This window comes from Capsicum annuum, chromosome 6 (assembly GCF_002878395.1).
Source record: "Capsicum annuum cultivar UCD-10X-F1 chromosome 6, UCD10Xv1.1, whole genome shotgun sequence".
NCBI classification, from domain to species: domain Eukaryota; kingdom Viridiplantae; phylum Streptophyta; class Magnoliopsida; order Solanales; family Solanaceae; genus Capsicum; species Capsicum annuum.
The window spans coordinates 105,123,298-105,131,768 of record NC_061116.1 but is presented as its reverse complement, the minus strand read 5'-3'; positions in this window follow the sequence as shown (position 1 = coordinate 105,131,768).

Below are 8,471 nucleotides of genomic sequence, written 5' to 3'. Positions count from 1 at the left end.
CCGAGATATGAATTTCATTAACTAACTTATTATTTCACTAATATATTATTATCATTCAATCTATCAGAAATGTTGACTCATCTCAGAATCTCACCTTTTAATAAATCAAAACGATAAATAATATATACAGATCATAAAAGTTATATCAGGATTGAGAATATAAGTATATTTAACAGTGTAGAAAATATATTTTTATCAATCAGTCCAAAACAACTATCTCTACTCGATCCCATTCAATATATACAAAAATGCACTAGCACGAGAAGTTAGAACCATACCACTCATAGTCAAGATAAATTACATATAATCTTGTGCTACAGTTATCTTGATGGTTTGTCAAAATTTTCATCTACGATTGTGAACTATAACTTTAACTTATAAGAGCCGGTGATTTAATCTTTAATGTATAAGCTAAACTCTATACACCAAATCATCTATTATATAAGTTGAGAACACATATATGACATTGATCTATTTAATGTAATAATTTATTGAACTGAATAAATAAAATAGCTTGCTTGTCAAAACAAAGTTCTACTTTTTGTACACACAAGACTCATCAAGACACTGCTCAAAATTAAAGTTCTTAATTGCATTATCAAAACAAGTGTTCCATGCCTAGAAGCTTCATTTAATCCTAAATGGATCTCTTAAGCTTGCACAACATGTGTTCTTTTCCTTTTTTAATGAAATCATCTGGTTGCCGCATAAAAATGCTCTCATTAAGACTTCTATTAAGGAAAGTTGTCTTGACATCCATCTGTTAAATCTCATAGTCATAATGAACAGTAATGGATAAGAAAATTCTAAAATACTTAAGCATGGCTACTGGTGAAAAGATTTTCTCATAATGGATCCCTTCTTTTTGAGTAAATCCTTTTGCAACAAGCCTAGCTTTGTAAGTATGCACTTTTCTATATAATCCTCTCTTTTTCTTATAGATCCACTTGTATCCAATGGGTTTGACTCCATCTACATATGATTCTACAAGATTTCATATTTTATTAGAGTACGTAAACTTCATTTTTGATTTCATAGCAATAATCCATTTATCTACATTTTTAACCTGTAGTGCTTCATTGTAGTCCATGGGCTCAGTATTCAACTCTTTAAAAATTCTATCAAAAGACTCTTCTAAGAGTACATACTAAGATCATTTTCTTATCTCTCTACCACTACGATGAGGCACTATAGTTGTAAGGGTCGGTATAAAGGCAACTACACTATTATAATCTTGTGGTTGAACCACATTATTTGCTAAATTTTGAGTCTCAATGTTATATTCATCACCTTGCGGTGTTGGGACACTAATGACTTCTTTCTCTTGTACACCCTCACAACTTTGATGCAATAGATTTTCAGAAATTTTTACTTGTGAAATTGTATGTCTATTAAAATCTCATCCACTACTAAAATACAATGATATGTTAATTCTGACATCTGAAATATGAATTTGGTTTTCATTATCATTGGTAGATTGATTTGTTGCCTCTTTGCTTAATTTTTGTAAAATTAATTTACATCCGGGAATGTGGTTTGTATAAAATCCTTTTCTAAAAACTTGGCGTTAATACTTACAACGACTTTCTTTTCTGTTGAATTATAGAAAAAACCACTTTTCATTCCTTTAGGGTAACTAATAAAAATACATACTTCTGATCTAGGTTTCAACTTTTCGGTCTTCCCTTTCAACATATGTGTTGGACATCCCCAAATCTAAACATGTTTCAGACTAGATTTATGCCCAGTCCACAGTTCTATAGGTGTCACAGGTGCCGACTTAGAATGGACTAAGTTCAAAATATAATTTACAGTTTTTAGTGCATAACCCCAACACGAAAAAGGCAAATCAGGGTAACTTATCATAGATCTAACCATTTCTAAAAAGTCTTATTTGTTCTTTCTGCTACACTATTCTGTTGTAGAGTTTTAGGTGTAGACATTTGAGAAGTAATTTCTAAGTAACTAATGAACTCATTGGAGAGGTATTCACTGCCACAATCAGATCATAAAGAGTTGATACATTTCTCATGTCATTTCTCTATTCGGTCTTAAATTCTTTCAATCTTTCAAAGCATTCAAACTTACAGTGCAACAAATAAACATATCCATTTTGAGTTATCATTAATGAAAGTCGAGAAATACTCATAACCATCTCTCGCTTGAACGTTCATTAAACCACATAAATCAGAATAATTTGACTTTAATTTATCATTTGCTCTATTTTCTTTTGAGGGAAAAAGGTCTCTTAGTATTTTTTTCTTCTAAACAGGATTTACATGTTGGTAGTCCCTCCACTTTTTGTGAACCTAAAGGTTCATTCCGAATCAAGCTCAAAATTCTATCTAAATTCATATGACATGGACGCAAATGCCATAAATAAGTCTCACCAAATTCAGAAGAATGTTTTCTTTTACTTGAAAGGTTAACATTATTCAGATCAAAGATTAAAGGCCATCAATCAATGTACCAGCAGAGATAAAATATTTATTATAACTAATAACACAATCGTTATCAGAAAAATTAATATCATAACCATATCTCAGAGCTTTAGAATCTGAAATCAAATTTCTTCTAACAACGGATGCATATAATGCGCCTTTTAAAATTAAAACTCTACCATTACCAAATGAAATACTAATATTTTCTAATGCTAAAGCTGAAGTTGTTGAACCATCAGTCTGAAAAACACTAACTTTACACCTATTCAACTTGTGCATTTCTTGAAATCCCTGCAAAGTAGTGTAGGTGTGATCAGTGGCTCCTAAATCTACACACATAATGTGATAGAAACAACCGCTAAACACGCTTCAACGACAAGTGAAAGTGAATCTAGCTTATTTTTTTGCTTGGCTAGAAAAACTGGACAATATGTCTTCCAATGGCCTAACATCTTGCAATGAAAACACTTGTTGTTAGGCTTTTTTACGCCACCTATTAGAGCTATAATTTTCTTAGCATTGTGAGTCTTTTTCTTCTTCTGTCCACCTTTCGATTTAGAAGTAGAATTTTTTTCGATAAAATTATGACTCTCAAGTTTATTTTGACTCAAAATAGTGCTAAGGGAGGTAAAAGGAGATATTGAATCTGAGATTAAAAAACATTACAATAGATCAACAACACAGTCATATAAATATTGAATGGTTAAATTCAAACTCATCATATACCTCATCATATACATATATATTCATGCATCTCATATAGCCAATCGATGGGATTGGAGAACTACATGCAGTACACATATATAATGACTAATTATTCACTTCATAAACTTTTACAGACCTAACTCGGATGGAGAGTATACTATTAGTTTAAGTGAAAACCTACTCTAGTTACATTGATCCAATAATATATTACTCAATTTAGGAGAGTTAATACAGATTATCAAACTAGCGAATAAATACGTAATGACTTGTACTAAATTCATCCGATAGAAAGGAAGGTCTAAGCCAGCACATAAACTTAATATTTCATTACTATTTAATCATGGTATTCATGGGGATGAACTCTCTTTACCAAATAAATGTCTCTTCATTAATATACGTGAACTATTACGTTTTCTCCTTTTGGGTGAAAACCTTTAATATCTATTCTCAATAATTTATACATAATACATTGAGCTAATTTCAATAACTCAAATAAATAAATCACTTTTATTGATCTTATTTATTAATCATAATTCTCAATTTATGTATTGGCATAATCTCACATGAATAAAACATTAATAAGTTTCAATAATTTCAAACAAAATAGACTACACGATAACTATTAAATTTTATCTGTATAATGTTAAAGCCATATGAGAATTGATGAGAATAACGCTCATCTAGTTATTCAACCAAGAGAAAAATGCAGAAGACATGGCCGCCACCGGCATTTATTCCTTTTTTTTTTTTTTCAACTATAATTCTCTTAACACTTGCATATAATAAGTAATAACCCAATAATCAAGGAACATTAAGATTCATGCTCACATGTAGTAGCAGTTCTATACCATCATTATCATCAATGAGCAAATAAATAAAATTGATCTCAAAAAAACAAAGAACCCACTATTCAATTTTATTACAATTGTATTAAAACATCTAACAACAATTAAACTTGGCCAATCATAACTTGGGCACTTTTACATTGTGCTGCCGCCACCACTATGAAATCCCAACTTGACCCATTTTTCTTTATGTCAAATAACTTAGGCCAGTTTAGTCATAAAAATCATAATTTTTTAAAGTTGGAAGTAAAGTTAAAGTTTAAGTTGGAGTTGTGTTTGGCCCTTAATTACTCTCTAATAAGAGGGAAGAGGCAAGAGAAGCAGGCAGCTCTCCGTTAACATGTCTGCTTCTCCTGCCTGCCTCATCAATTATTTGTTCTGTGATTTTTAATATATCATCTCTAATTAATTATTATTAGTCATTTATGTATTAAAAATTACTCTCTAATGAGAGGGAAGAGACAAGAGAAGCAGGCAGCTTTCCGTCAATGTGTCTGCTTCATCAGTTGTTTGCTCTGTGATTTTACTATATCATCTCTAATTAATTATTATTAGATAATTATGTATTAAAAATTAATAATATTTAATAAAAAATTTAAATAGAAATTTATGACATGTCTGTTGCAGCTGTTTCAATCGTAATTTTATTAAATATCACCCCTGATTAATTATTATAAATCATCTAACTATTAAAAAATTAATAATATTTGTTTAAAAAGGGGTAAAATAGATATAAAATGATAAGTTAACTCTTCATGTTTTAAATTAACTTGACATCTTATATGAGGTTCACTCAAAAAAAATTCACAAGTATTTTTTATTGTAATTTTGCTATATCACTTCTAATTAGTTGTTGTGAGTCATTAATACATGTCTGCTTCGCTGCTTCAATTGTGACTTTACTATATCACTCATAATTAATTATTATGGTCATCTAATCATTATGTCACTTAAAATGGAATAGAAGAAAAAGTATTATAGATCACAATAATTTTAAACTTAAATCATTTAAAAAATGTAATTGACTATCAATGTCACAAAAGTTTGGACAAGAAGAGAGATATATTATTTGAAAATTATATAAAAAAAATAGTATAAATTACAATAGTTAACAGCTTAAAATATCTAAAAAAAAAAAAATTGTTATATATTTCAAAAAATATGTAAAAAAAATTATTATAAATCACAATAATTAAAACGAATTAAAAAAGATATTTGTTGGGCCCGTGTCTTGCACGGGCTATTAGTAACTAGTATAAATTAAAATTGTTTCTAAAATTTTGTAAGAGAGGTATGAGTAAAAAACGTGAAAAAAGTTACTTTTTCAAATATAATTTCGAAATTGTATTTGGAATTTTCATGGCCAAACACATCTTGTTTTCATTTTTTCACTAAAGTGAAATAATTTTTCAAAAAAAAAAAATTCATGGTCAAACGACTACTAACAATTGAGCTAAATTTCAAGATTTGGATAGTACCGTGTTCCTTGACACAATATGAAACTCTCATTACCATTATCTATTTAGATGCAAGTCTGGTTCATGATGTCAGTTATTCGAAAATTAGGCTCATAGAGAAAGTAAATAGATAGGATCACTTGCATGTAATATAAACAACCAATATAAACACATGGTTCACACAAAGACTGATTATATTTAAAAATAATCAGAATATCTTGAAGTGAATCCGTCTACAAAAGTTCACATTCAAACTCTCTCAATACCTGGGTGGGCAAGTACTGAATAGAATACTCTCTCAATATTTGGGTGGGCAAGTATTAAATAAAATATTCTCAATATTTGGGTGGACAAGTACCGAATAGAATACTTTATTCTTTCTATTGTCCTTGTTGTTGTTCAATTTCTAGGCTAAGTAAATCCTATTTATAGAGATTCAATTTCTAGGCTAAGTAAATCTTATTTATAAAGATACTTCCCAGGTTCAAGAAGGAAAGAAAAACACACACCTGTTTCTACAGGTGGTGAGTTCTCCTTTTTTCCATAAAAAATAGAATTATAAAATTTTGAATTCTAATTTAATATGGACACTGTAGAGACCACATAATTAATTATTGGGCCTCCATATTATGAAAAATAATTTAAAATATCAATTTAAATTATTCTTACAATAATAAATTACAAATTATTCTACTAAAAATTCGTAATTGTCCTCTATTTTTATTTCTTAATTCTACATTAAACACTTATGTAATTTCTCATGCTAAGATTACATTTACTAATCACTAAATTCAATTCCTGACGAATTTAATATAATAATTAATTTCCTTTAGAGCAATGCTTAACTTATTTCATATGTCGAATTCATAAATCCATCGATCGAGTTTACACATGAAAACTTATAAGTTTCTCATGAAAGGCCTGACATCAATCTCTATACCAAGACATGAATTTCATCAATTAACTTATTATTTCACTAATATATATTATTATCATCCAATCTATCAGGAATATTTACTCATCTCAGAATCTCACCTTTTAATAAATCAAAACAATAAATAATATATACAGATCATAATAGTTATATCAGGATTGAGAATATAAGTACATTTAACAGTTTAGAGAATATGTTTTTATTAGTCAGTCCAAAACAACTATCTCTACTCGATCTCATTCAATACATACAAAATGCACTAACACGAGAAGTTAGAACTATACCATTCAAAACTATACCATTCTCATAATCAAGATAAATTACATACAATCTTGTACTACAATCATTCTGATGATTTGTCTAAATTTTCATCTACGATTGTGAACTATAACTTTAACTTATAAGAACCGACGATGTAATCTTTCGTGTATAAGCTAAACTTTATACACCAAATTATATACTATATAAGTTGAGGACACATATATGACAATGATTTATTTAATTGAACTGAATAAATAAATAAATAATCATTCAATAAATAATACTACGTCAAAACCTCATGATTTATAGTAGATCCTAACAATAGTTCTTGTAAATTTATAATTGGCAAGCCTGTCAAGACTTATGAATAAAACAACAAAAAAATCACATAAATATACACTCTAACAGTAAATATTACAAAATCTACCACTAGTTTTTTTAATTTACAAAATCTAACTTTATTTACAAAATCTACCAACTATTCAGTTTCTTTTTTTTCCTCTAAAATTAGTTGTCACTTTAAATTAAAAATCCCAACCATTTTCTCACATTCTTTCTGCTTTGTTCATCATTTATTTTTTTTCAAAACATAAAATTAATCTAGCAAAAAAAAGTTATAATTCTTTATTTCAACTTTCAAGATCCAGAAAAAAAATTATAATTCTTTATTTCAACTTTCACAACCCATCTTTCGAGCAAGGCGTGGAGGCTACCGAATCATCATTTTCGGATTCAAACTTCAATCGCAGCAAAACTTCAAACTGCATGAGTTTTCGGCAATTTCATCGAAAAACTGATGGTGACGTGGGTTAGAAACTTTTTCGTGATGGGTTTTGGATTTTTTCTTTTTCGTGATGGGTTTTAGGTTTTTTCTCAATGTTTGTTACTACCGATTATTCTTTTGTTCTACTTCTAGTTGTTGGAAAAGAAGAGGCCAATTAAATTGAATCTTTTGATAATTTTGAGGAGTTTCGAGAATTTTTCGATGACACCGACAAGTGAAGGATAGCAGCAAGCGAAGTAGAAGAAGACTCAAAAATGAAGGAAGAATTGAAAACGGAATTAGTCGAAGTTGTAGAAGACGATGAATACGGTTCTAAAGAGAGTGTTTTGCAGAGAGATTTTTTACAGGAATGGAAGCTTGGTGTTGAAAAAGAAGAGTGTTGAAAAGAAAAAAGCCGATTAGATTAGATCTTCTGGTAGTTTCGAAGAGTTTTGAGAATTGTCCGATGACACCGGCTGAGATGGATATCAATGATTTTATGGTATATGAATTGTAAAGAAATTGATGTATTTATTGTGTGGTGTATGAATTGTATAGAAATTGGTGTATCTATGGTGTAGTGTAAGAATTTTATAGAAATTGATGTATCTATGGTGCATGAATTATATAGAATTTGGTGTATCAACAGCTTTACGGTGTCTGAATTGTATAGAAATTGATGTATTAATGATTTTGTATCAATAATTTTATGGTGTTTGAATTATCTAGAAATTAATTTATCAATAACAACAATTTTATAGTGTCGAAAATATATAAAAATTGGTGTAACAATAATTTTATAGTATCCAAAATGTATAGAAATTAGTGTATCAATAATTTTATGGTGTCCAATCTATATAAAAATAGGTGTATCAATAATTTTATGGTGTATTAGAAAGTTTTATATAAAAATTGGTGTATTAATAATTTTATGGTGTTTAAAATGTATAAAAATGATAATTTTATGGTGTTTGAATTATCTAGAAATTAATTTATCAATAACAACAATTTTATGGTGTCGAAAATATATAAAAATTGGTGTAACAATAATTTTATAGTATCCAA